Source organism: Lycium ferocissimum, unplaced genomic scaffold, assembly GCF_029784015.1.
Source record: "Lycium ferocissimum isolate CSIRO_LF1 unplaced genomic scaffold, AGI_CSIRO_Lferr_CH_V1 ctg10943, whole genome shotgun sequence".
Lineage (NCBI taxonomy): Eukaryota > Viridiplantae > Streptophyta > Magnoliopsida > Solanales > Solanaceae > Lycium > Lycium ferocissimum.
This window is the reverse complement of record NW_026713568.1, coordinates 12,991-26,166: the sequence shown is the minus strand read 5'-3', so window position 1 is coordinate 26,166 and position 13,176 is coordinate 12,991. Positions and strand designations below refer to the sequence as shown.

General features: G+C 39.3%; 1 long non-coding RNA gene across 1 annotated transcript; it reads right to left on the bottom strand.

Annotated features, from left to right (window-relative positions):
* Nucleotides 1-245: 245 nt before the first annotated feature.
* On the bottom strand, nt 246-774 carry LOC132041615 (uncharacterized). Its single transcript, XR_009411172.1, has 2 exons — nt 649-774; nt 246-487 (listed from the first exon to the last, which is right to left on the bottom strand). It is a non-coding gene; the product is annotated as an uncharacterized LOC132041615 (long non-coding RNA).
* Between the last annotated feature and the right edge of the window lie 12,402 nt (nt 775-13,176).

The window sequence follows — 13,176 nt, the reverse complement described above, 5'->3', positions numbered from 1 at the left end:
ACTAGTTAACAACCAAGTAAGGATCAATTACTAGTCGTTAAATAGTTAGAAGAATAAAAAAAAGAAGGTAGGAAAGAAACAAACCGTTTTGGACACTTAGAAAAAATTTGAAGTTTTTTTTGTGATCAGGTATTGGCCGTGCATCGCGGGCCCGACGCGCAAAAATCAGTCTCTGATTTTTTTTTTTGCAAAAATCAGAAAATAGGACTAAGTATTTCTAATTTATTTTTCTTTGGGATACTTACTTGGGCCCACAAACACTTTTTCACAACTTTGTTTGGCAACTTTTGGATCAAATGGCCCTTTGGAGAGTCTTCTTCCTTATGAAGATTTGAAGGTCTTCAAGAACACAAGAACAATTCAAAAATTCAACTACCCTCAAATCAACTCCAAATTAGCTCAAATTTTAGATCTAAGTTCTCTTTGATGTAGAGAAGAAAGCCCAATAGGTTTCAACCTTCAATTTCACATTCTTTAACAAGACCCACTTTCAAGTTCTTGAAGCTTTCAAAGCTTCAAATTCCAAAAATGGTAGATTCTTCAATCCTTCGCCAAATACCTCCAAATTTTGGATTTAGATTCCTTATAAACTAGAGAACAAACCCCAATCAACTTGAACCCTCAATTTTTCTCCTTCTTCAAATCCACCAACCTTGTTCTTGAAGCTTTGAAGCTCAACAATGGTGGAACACAAACCCTAACTCGAAATTGAAGGTTTAGACTCTAGAAACACTAAGAAATTCTAATCTAACACTAGATTCAACAAAATCAACAAGAAAAATTTGAGATATTTTTTGTAGAATCAAAATCCAAGACTAGATTTATGGAAATAAATCTATTCCAAGCTCTGATACTAATTGATACAAGAACGGATACGCGAAAGCAATAAAATAACAAGGAAAGTAAATAATATATAGATTGACACAAGAAAATGGAATTAAAGTGAAAAAGATTGACCATATGTCTATCTTCGTATTCTTGAGAATGTTTGGTTGTAATCAACTTGTTTGAGGAAAAAAAGTGAAAAAGGAAGTTCAAATGTGGATTTGATGATAATAGGAGTAGTAGATTAACTTGAGTTGTAATTGTTGGAGTACTTTGGGTATAATCTTGATATGAATGGTAGTAATGACGATGAGGAAGTATGGTATACGAGTGTATATAGAGTTGTATTGAAATTGTTGTTGTGTGTTGATTATGAAAAAGAGTTTTGGGCATGAAATCAAGTCTCTTAATTACGAAATTGATGATAATGTCATTGTTGATTGGGAGCTATTTTATGATATAAAGGAGCTGCCCAAATTTCGTAATTTGTTAATTACGCCAGTTGGAACTTAAGTAGTGTTTTCTAGAACTAACCTTAGTATGATCCTCTTGAATGTAGACTTTGCGAACGTGGAAGGAGAAAGTTAAGTGATTAAGGACGTTAAGGTATGTTAAGGCTGTCCTTTCTTTCATTTTGGCATGATCTTATGATATGAATCAATCAGCGAGTAAACGAGCTTCCTTATTACTCTACTCTTAGAAGTACTAGGAATACTTCAGTTTTGATGTTCCTATACCCCGCTATGATTGTTCCTTTTGTTCATGGGTCACTGATGATGTTAGCTCAAAAGATGTTCATCGGAGGTAGTATGACCTTATGTCACTCCGAGAGTTCTATGTATTCAGTTTGTTCATGCATTGCATTCATTTATATATATGCACATTGACCTATGACCAAAAGGCGTTATATACGCGTATATTATATGTATATGGGTTATGGGAAAAAGGATAGGCGTTATATACGCATTACCAACTGATCAGCTGGTGCACAGTGATGATGATGATACATGGATCGGGCCGTATGTTCCTCGACACTATTATATGATATATGGATCGGGCCGTACGTTCCTCGGCACTAACATATGGGATATGGATCGTTTTGTACGTTCCATATCACTAATAGTTATATTATGACCAATGCATGTCATACAGCCTGCGAGGCACTTTTATGTTATACAGATGTTCTAGATGTTCAGTTACAGATGCATTCGAATTTGGAGATTTAGCTTTCATGTCAGATGTCTCTCATGATTCTTATGTACTTGATGTTCTTATGCCTTACATACTCAGTACATTGTCCGTATTGACTCCCCTATTACTTAGAGGAAAGCGTTCATACCCGAAAGTACAGGTAGGCAAACAAGTGGTCTCGCTCAGTATGACCTTTACTCAGCAGTAGTTGGTGCGCTCCATTTGATCCGGAGCTGCAGTCTATTTTGGTATGCCCTTCTTTTAGAGATGTATATGTATATTGGTATGACGGGGCCCTGTCCCGTCCTTTCTACAGTTTTCTATTCCATTAGAGGTCTGTAAACTGTTGTATGTATTTGACGGATAATGTAGCCCTGTTGGCTCCTATTCTTTTGTGTACAACATATGTAGCGGCCTAATCGGCTTGCATTGTTCTTTCAGTAAATATATATGAGTACAGTTTGTATAGAGTTCAGGATGTCATCCTTTCATGAGTTAGTATAGTTCAGAGTGAGTGATTTGTGGGCCCTTGTTATCCAGGTACGAGTATAGGGGTGTTTGGCCATTAGGGATCAGGCACTCGTCATGACTCACCGGCATGGGTCGTGACAGAAGTGGTATCAGAGCAGTTCCGTCCTGGGGTTGTCTACAGACCGTTTCTAGTAGAGCCTTATTTATGGGTGTGTTGTGCACCACACTTATAAACAGGAGGCTGCAGGATATTTAGGAAATTATCATTCCTTCTCCCTTAGATCGTACGATAGAGCCATATATTAAGAGTTCGTCTTCTAATGATTTGTTCTGATTTCAGCAATGCCTCATAAGAAAGCTACAGCTGCCCAGAAGGGCAAGGGAGTGTCTGGTGAGGCCGCTAGCCGTACTCAGTGGGCTACTAGGACTCGGGATAAGATTCAGGGTGAGAGTCCATCTAGGATTTCACATACCCCGCCTCCAGCACCTGCCCCAGTTCCTCAGCCAGATGCACCGAGCCAGGATATGCAGGATGCTATACAGCTGTTGACTAGATTGGTAGCCGCTCAGGCTCAGTGACAAGAAGTCGGTGTTGATCAGGTAGACCGAGCTAGTAGTACAAGGGTTAAGACTTTTCTCGGGTTAGATTTTTTGTGTTGTAGCAAAATATAGACCCCCAGGATTTTATTGATGGTATGCAGAGGACCTTGAGGGTTATGCACGCGGATGAGGTCGAGTCAGTGGAGTTAGCTTCATATAGGCTCCGTGATATTGCAGTACAGTGGTACCAGGCATGAGAGCTATCTAGGGGAGAGAATGTGTCACGACCCAACCCCGTAGGCCGTGACTAGTGCCCGAGCTGGGCACCCATACACACACACGTTAACCATAATCATCGTACAAACAGACTATACATATACAAAGGTCAGACATCAGATCATAGCTGGCATAACCAGATCTTATACATACAGAAAAGTGAAACGTCGCCCCAAATCTGTCACAAATACATATGCATATCGCTGTCACAAATGCAGCAGATAATATCACACATAAGCCGGTAAGGCTATCATAATATGGGGGGGGGGGGGGGGGGGACGTTCAAATCACAAATCACACTGACATAACTGAACAGTGACTACCCACAACCCACACATATGTGTCTACAGACCTCTAAGAATCATAACAAAATCCTATGACGGGACAGGGCCCCGTCGTACCCCTGAATAAACATATACATATGTACAATAACAGAATCTGGCCAAGGTGTAGGCTGCGGAACAAGGGAGCACTCCAAGACAGCTGAACAGGAATCCTAAGCTGGTGGATCACCCAAACAAATATACGGCCACACACGCGGCATGAAACGCAACCCCGGAAGAAAGGGGGTCGGTACGGAATATGTATCGAGTATGCAAAGCAGAAAAAAGGTAAATAGGATCATAATCGGTACAAGAGATACGGATAGAAATGCAATATCCAGAATACCAAAATGCTTACTCATTAAAACACAAATCATGCATGGGGCTCTTAGAGATATGGTCGCCCGCCCGTCATTGGCGCCATAACACAAAGATAACGCCATAACACAGCATAACACCAAATATAAACGGAACCCGGCCCTCTAGCGAGGAGCTCGGTGAACCGTAACACAGCATAACACCGGAATATAACATAGTGCACACGATAACAAAATCGGCCCGGGACTCGGCGAAAGAGGTAATAACAGAATGCACGAGCAGAGTCGTGAGTAACCATATGCAATTTAAAACATTTTCAAAAACTCCATAGAACAGTCAAAACGAACTATCATTTAAACCCAAGAGAGTAGTCAAATCAAGTTTTCCCCGAATGTCACTCGGGAACATATCAAATATAACTTTAGAAATCATAGCTACGTTTCAAAACCATATAAAATAGCTTATGGAAACCGAGAACATAATCGTCATTACAGACTCGATAGGTAAGTAAGTAACCGACGCTCGAGGGTTAAGGCGATAGTCATGCTAAGTTCTTTCAAAAGTCGTTAGAACTATACGAAGGAAAGTCTCGGGGCTCACGGTCGAGTATCAAACCAATCCGAGTCCATTTATGAAAGTTGGAGACCTTATTCATTATAGAATCTCCTACGAACGTTTCAAAGCGATCCGAGCTCGTCTATGAAAGTTACGGTCGTTCGTAGTTATAGAATCCTTTAAAAACAGCATTCTTTATGCAACATCTGAAATCCGACTGTACAAAAGACTTAAAAACCATAATTTGACCGTATTAAGAACGTTAACATCAAGAAGTGAATAAGAATCGTATACGTGCTCGGATCTTAAGGATAGAGTTACTCCGAGACTCGTATCATAGTCTACTTACAACTAAGACATGCCAAAAGAAAGAAAGGTTAACTTTACATACCTCGTCCGCTTCCTAAGCTAATCCGAATTTAAGTCTCAGCTTCCCAAAATCTACAACAACGTCATTTGGTACCAAACATTAGCCATAGGCACTTAGGAATTCAATCCTAAGCTATCACTTTATCTACAGAAATTTGGGCAGCATTTCCCCTGTAAATCCAACAACCCCGAGAATTCAACTCGGCCAAATCTTCAACAACAATACCAACAACAATATTAACAACATCAACAATTAATTCAAAACGCATTCTAACGTTAGTAACTCTTTTGCTACATAATTCGACAACATTCCATTCGTATTCAAATCACCACATACCATTAAGCCAACTTCAATGCTCATACATTCAAAAACCAATCCGAAACCATTCAAACAAAACTCAAGAACATTTCAAACAATCCACACAATATTCCAAACGGCCCAACCACTTACCACATTACCCGAAACCTTTCAATTTCCATAGAAACAACAACAACACATTTTTTTCTTCCAAATTCATAAACTACAACAATACTCCATACATTAACAACATCACTTTCATAAATTCAAGAAACTACATTAAAATCGCATTAGCCTCTAAAACAGCCCATAAACGTTTACTACTTCAACTTGAATCATTAAACCATCATTTTCATCATAGAATCCATACAACAACAACCAAAAATTCTAAATAAATTTTGTTTACCACTTCCTACAAAACAACCCACTATTCGGCCACACCACCAACATCACCAATTTCATGAATTTCATTCATTTCTACACTCCACAACACACATAAACCATCCATAACATATGAAAAGAGGATTAAAACTTACCTTCTTCACTTAGTTCTTCAACATGGCTTAGGTTGAGAATTGCAAGAATGAATGGTTTGCTTGCTCTAACAATTACCCCATGTTGTTTAGGACCTTCCAATGAGTTGTAAACCTAGAAGGGAATAATTTTTTGATCAATTTTCCAAGAGCATGGGTTCGGCCAGCCATGGCCGAACAACCCCTCTCTTTTTTTTTTCTCCATGCTTCATGAAATTTCTAAGGGATGAAAAATGATAAAGATGATTTAATTTGTCATCTTTTCACCATATATAATTACCACATGTGGCCCTATGGCCCACACCTCTTGGCCGGCCACCTTAGCCCCCTCAAGAAATATTTTTTTCCACTTCTAGCCCCTACAATTGTAAAGTAATCACATGCACCCTTCATAGCTTGAACTAGTCAAATTTGGCCCACCAAGGTTGGGTCCCACATACCCCACACGGCCTCATAGCCATTTGGCCATTTCATGAAATAATATTTCTAACTTTTAGCCCTTAGTTTCCCTCAATATTTCCATCCAATAAAATCATAAAAAACTTGTACCTTAAAACAAAGTCGAAAAATAGCCTTGTCATTAACTTTCCGCAATTAGCTCGGAATGTCCCTACGTACAAAATACGTGATATAACAGAATGCCCCTCCAGCCATTTGGCAAGAGTTTTCGGATGCTTTTATTGGCCATTATTTATCACCAGAAGTCCGACGACCCAAGCAGATAGGTTCTTACGTATTGAGTAGGACAGTATGAGTGTTCAAGAGTATTGTGTGTATTTTGATTCTTTGGCTAGATATGCCCCAGCTATGGTGGTGGAGATGGAGGACAGAGTTCATTGTTTTATGTTAGGTCTAGTGCCACATTTGATTGATGAGTGTACAACCGCTGAATTACAGTCGGGTATGGATATTTCCCGTATGCAGGCATATGCACAGAATTTAGAGGATCATAAGCATTAACGAGGATAGAGCGCGAGCGTGATCGGGGTCATGGTAAAAGGGCTAGAGCTCTAGATATGGTTGATGAGTTTAGGGGAGGATAGAGACATTAGCATTCCCGGTATCCATTTCATTCGACAGGGAGTGTACCTCTGTGGTTTTCAGGTCCGAGATTTGATCGGTCTTCTTATTCAGGAGAGGGTCAGAGTTCTAAAGCATTAGGTTCTCAGTATAGACCAGAATTTCATTAGATAAGGCCCCCATTACCACGGTGTGCCCAGTGTGGTAAGTTACACGCAGGTCAGTGTCAATGGGGATCGGATACTTGTTATGCTTGTGGCCAGCCAGGGCATGTGATGCGGCAGTGTCCAATGAGAGGTAGTGTAGGTATTATTTAGCCTACCAGGTCCGTAGCTGGTTCTTCTTCTACAGTATGCCCTTCAGAGCAAGGTTCTCAGACACCAACAGAACGTGGTAGAGGGAGAGTGAAGCGTCTAGCTCGAGTAGGCCTCAGCACCGCGTTTATGCATTGGCTGGTAGGTAGGATCATGAGTCATCTCTTGATGTTATCACATGTATATTATCAGTCTCCTCCTATGATGTATATGCACTAATTGACCCAGGTTCCACTTTATCATATGTTACTCTATTTGTTGCAGGCAAGTTTGGGATATAACCTAAATCGATTAAACCGTTTGAGGTGTCGACACCAGTTGGTGATCTAGTCATAGCTAGGTAGATATATCGAGGCTGTGTAGTGATACTTTGTAATCACCTTACCTTAGCAGATTTGATTGAGTTAGACATTATTGATTTTGATGTGATCATGGGTATGGATTGGTTGGCTTCCTATTACGCTAATGTTGATTGCAGAACGAAAATAGTTCGATTCCAATTTTCGGGCGAGCCAGTCCTTGAGTTGAAGGGCAAGGGGTACGCTTCGCCAAGAGGTAGGTTTATTTCCTACGTTAAGGCAAGGAAGATGATTAGAAAAGGGGTACATTTATCACTTAGTTCGGGTTCATGACGTACAAGTAGAGTCATCAACCCTTCAGTCTATCCCTGTGGTTAATGAGTTCCCATAGGTGTTTCCAGATGAGTTTCCAGGCATTCCGCTAGAGCAAGAGATTGATTTCACTATCGATTTATTACCAGATACTCAGCCAATATCTATTCCTCCTTATCGAATGGCATCTGTAGAGTTAAAGGAACTGAAGGTGCAATTGAAGGACTTACTTGAGAAGGGTTTTATCAAACCTAGTACATCGCTGTGGGGAGCGCCGGTGTTATTTGTAAGAAAGAAGGATGGCTCATTGCGAATGTGTGTCGATTATAGACAGCTGAATAAAGTGACTGTGAAGCATAAGTACCCGCTTCCGAGGATTGATGATCTATTTGATCAGCTACGAGGTGCCAAATACTTCTCAAAAATAGACTTGAGATCGGGGTATCATTAGGTTAGGGTGAAGGAGGAAGACATTTCAAAAATAGCATTTAGAACCAGATATGGGCACTATAAGTTCCGTGTTATGCCATTCGGGTTAACTAATGCTCCAGCTGTGTTCATGGACTTGATAAATCGCATATTCAGGCCCTTCTTAGATCTGTTCATGATTGTGTTTATAGATGATATTCTGGTTTATTCACCGTTAGAGGTGGAACATGCAGAACATTTACGAGCAGTGCTTAGAGTCCTTCGAGTTAGAGAGATGTATGCCAAATTCTCCAAGCGTGAGTTTTGGTTGAACTCTGTGGCTTTTCTTGGCCACATTATTTCAGATGAAGGCATTAGAGTGGGTACTTAAAAGATTGAAGCTATAAAGAATTGGCCAAGGCCCATGACTCCAATGGAGATAAGTAGTTTCTTGGGTTAGGCTGGTTATTACAGAAGGTTTGTAGAAGGGTTTTCTTCTCTTTCGGCCCCATTGACCAAAGTGACTCAGAAATCAGCCCAGTTCCAGTGGACAAATGTGTGTGAGCGGAGTTTTCAGATATTGAAAGACAAGTTGACCTCAGCACCCATCTTGACTCTTCCAGAAGGAACAGATGGCTATGTGATATATTGTGATGCTTCGGGTATTGGTTTGGGATGTGTATTGATGTAGCACGGTGAGGTTGTTGCTTATGCATCTAGGCAGTTGAAGAAGCATGAGAAGAATTATCCAACCCATGATCTTGAGTTAGCTGCGGTGATCCATGCTTTTAAAACTGTGGAGACATTATTTATACGGTGTCCATGTTGGTATCTATACTGATCACAAGAGCCTCCAGAATATCTTTAAGTAGAAGGACCTAAATTTACGTCAAAGGCGATGGCTAGAGTTGTTGAAAGATTATGATGTTGATATTCTGTACCATCCTGGAAAGGCTCATGTAGTAGCCGATGCTTTTAGTCTTAAATCCATGGGTAGTCTAACAGATGTGCAGTCGGAGAAAAGAGAGATAGTCTGTGAAGTTCGCCGATTAGCTAGCCTTGGAGTTTGGCTGATAGACTCAGGTGATACAGGAGTTACAATTCAGGATACAGGGATGTCATCCTTGGTAGCTGAGATAAAGGAACGTCAGTACGAAGATCCTAGTCTAGTCCATTATCGGGATACAACTCCTCAAAAAGAAAAGACACCCTTCGTGATCACAGGAGATGGAGTGCTCAGGTATCGAGGTAGATTATGCGTTCCTAATGTTGCAGGCCTTCGTCAGCAAGTTATGGGGAAAGCCCATTATTCTCGCTATTCTATCCATCCGGGCACAACAAAGATGTATCATGATCTCAAAGAAGTTTACTGGTGGGATGGCATGAAGAAAGATATAGTAGAGTTTGTCGCTCAATGTCCGAATTGTCAGCAAGTTAAGATAGAGCACCAGAAGCCTGAAGGTTTATTACAGGCTATGGAGATTCCGATATGGAAATGGGAGGTAATTAACATGGATTTCATTACAGGGTTGCCCCGTACTTAGCGGAAGTATGATTCAATATGGGTCATAGTTGATAGGCTTACAAAGTCAACTCATTTTCTACCTGTCGGAACTACCTATTCGGCTGAAGATTATGCGAAACTGTATCTTAGAGAGATTGTACAACTTAATGGGGTTCCTACAGCCATTATTTCAGATAGAGGGGCACAGTTCACAGCTAAATTCTGGAGATCTTTTCAAGATGGATTGGGGACTTAGGTGATTCTTAGTACCGCTTTTCATCCGCGTGAACAGATGGACAAGCGGGGTGTTACACCCTGAAAATTTTTATGTTACCAAGACTGTAGACGGCTTAGTATGAGCTCAAGTGAGAGCAAAGTTATACAAGGATCAGGGATGAAGATTATATGATCTGAGTATAAGAATATATATATGACATTTGGAGACCTATGGAATAAATCAGTAAACATTTTACTTGATGAATAGCCCTCGTAATCGTAAGTTTAAGGTCGGGCCCATATGTCAGAGTTTTATAAAGGACATATGAAAAGTGATATAAGTATTACAAGGGAAGTTGAGCAAATCTTAAGAAGTACTAAGCCAAATATGGGCATAAGCCCTCCAAAAGGATGATTTAAGGATACGTTTTCGGTTGATCTGACTTGGAGGGGCCAAAACGCTATTATAAGTTTGGAATTTAGAAACACACCAAAAATAAAAGTTGTAGATAATTGAAAGAAATTTCCAACCATAATTCATGGGCCCTCATACGATATCGAGATCAAGAATTATGGACATTTTATGATAAAGACTCCAAGCTACCAAATGGCTTTTGCGGGTCCCACTTGGGAAGGTCGGTGGAACCGACTGATGAGGGGTAGAAATACCCAATTAAATCTATTTTTTTTAGCATTTTACATTCTCAATAGTCCTAGAAACTTCCCAACACAACCCCCAAACACTTATAGCCCATTAAATCAAGAATTTAACAAGATTACACCAAACTAGTCCATGAAAGGTGATTGTTCTTGCTTCTACTTGATGTTGTGGCAAGTTTGGTCTTGAAAGAAGTTGGTGTGGTTGAATTTATTCAAGTATAAGGTATGTTCTTCATCCTATCTCTTATGTTGATTTGATTTGAAGGTTTAACAAGTCTTAAAAGTGAAAATAGTTATGGAGGAAAGGTCATAAAGTGTCGTGTTGTAGTTGTTGAGTTTATGGACTATTTTGAGCATGTTGTGGCCATGTGGCTGGGCTGATTTACATGTATAGATATGGTATCTAATGTTGTTGGTGTGTTGATGAGATTATGCTCCTTGATTGGGAAGAAAGGAAGTGTACATTGTTGTTGTATGTTCAAAAATATAGTGTGGGATGTTTTATGGAATATATTGGTATTGCTAATATTATTGTTGATGTTGGTATTGTTGTTGTTGTTGGTTGCTGTATTGTGATTTCGGGCTAGGCATATAAATAGGGGAGATGCTTGCCGAATTTTGGCAGATTCTAAAGGAATTTGGTTTAAGGACTTGAGATAGGCATATGACGATAAGTCTAATGGTAGTATAATTTCTTTTGAGTGTATAATTGCAAGTTTGGGAGAATAAGCGTTAATTCGTAGGAGATCAATCAGGTATGTTAAGGCTCATCCCTTTCTTTCAAAGGCATGATCCCTATGGTAAGATTTCATAAATGCTTCCATAACTTCTTTGTTTTTAAAAAATAGAAGTTTATGACTCCAAGGCATGATTCCTTTCCTGATAATCCATAAGTGTTTTCCAAAATGCCCGTATTTTTTAAACCAGAGATTTATGATTCTGTGAGCTCTTATGATAACAACGATGAACATATTTTTTTTACGATGATAATGATGATGTCAAAGATGAGAATATTTTCTATGATGATGATTTTATGGTTAAAGTCTCAAGTTATGAGATCAATGCTTTTATGAGATTGTTGAGCTTATTTCATGATTTTCTTGATTTTATTCATTGTTGTTGGTCTCACCTTATAATAATTGTTCCTTCAAGGTGAGATAGGGCGATGATGATTATTCCACAATATAAATCGGAGATTACCAACCTTACGTCACTCCGCTAAAGTGGTAGCTTATGTTTGAACCCTCATGCATGCTATGGGTATAATATGTGTGTAAATCTATTTTGTGACATTACCAAGTTCTATTATTTTATTTTGCTTATGCACTGCACTCATTGTCATTCTTCATGTACATATAAAAGGCACAGTTGACAGGGGGTGACGCTGTGACCTTTGTTGTGATGTATATATATATAAGGCATAGTTGACAGGGGGTGACGTTGTGGCCTTTGTTGTGATGTATATATATATATATATAAGGCACAGTTGACAGGGGGTGACGCTATGGCCTTTGTTGTGATGTATATATATAAGGCACCGTTGACGGGGGGTGACGCTGTGGCCTTTGTTGTGATGTATATATATAAGGCACAATTGACAGGGGGTGATGACACGTGGGCCTATGATGTGATGTTTATATATATAAGGCACGTTGATTAGATGACGTGGCCTATGATGTGATGTTTATATATATAAGGCACAGTTGACATGGGGTGACACTGTGGCCTATGTTGTTATGTTTTTAGGGGTGACGATGTGGCCTATATTATGACATTTCTATAGATATATGTGTTTTGTTGATATAGCCATAATGATTTATTTATCTTTTCACATTCATTGAAATGTCTCAGATGTCTTCCATGATTTTATGTACATATTGATTTAAAAAGGTTAAAGTTGTATGTATGGTATCCGCCTTAAGAGGCAATCAAATGTACAGGTCATCTTTATCCCCTGTTATGTTTTATATTTGTTATTATGTTGTTATTCATGCCTTACATACTCAGTACACTGTTCGTACTGATGTCCCTTATTGTGTGTTATATCCTGCATTTTGTACGTTGGGACATTCCGAGTTAATGGCGGAAAGTTAAGGACAAGGCTAGTTTCTGACTTTATTTTAGCGTGCAAGTTTATTGTAAGAATTATTGGCATGGAATATTAAGGGCAAATTTGGAAATTGGAAATTATTATTTATGACTTCTTGAAGAAGTCTTGTGGCCGTCAAGTTGGAGTGGACCATGGCCCACATGGATGCAAAATGCATGTGATGAAAAGATGACTAATTAGGTATATAATTCATCTTTGTGACTTGAGAAATTTCTAGAAAATTCAAGGAAATTGGAGAGAAAATAAGATGCACATGACCGGCCATGTGCATGTAATTATATATATATATATATATATATATATATATATATATATATATATATATGTGATGACTAAATAAGAAGGAAGTCATCATTTTAAACTCTAGAAATTTCAAGGAAGAGAGAAGGAGAGAGATATGGGGAGGTTCGGCCATGGTGGCCGAACTTGGAGTTCCAAGAGTGGTCAAGAAAAAAATGTTTGCTCCTAGCTTTCCTACTAATTGAAAGGCCCTCGTTAATGTGGAGTGGTTGTTGGAACAAGAAAACCAATCGTTGTTGCAATTCATCAAGCCTAGCCGAGGGAGAAGTTGAGTGGAAAAAGGTGAGGTTCAATCTTCTTTACATGTTTCATAGGAGTTTATGCATGTTGTAAG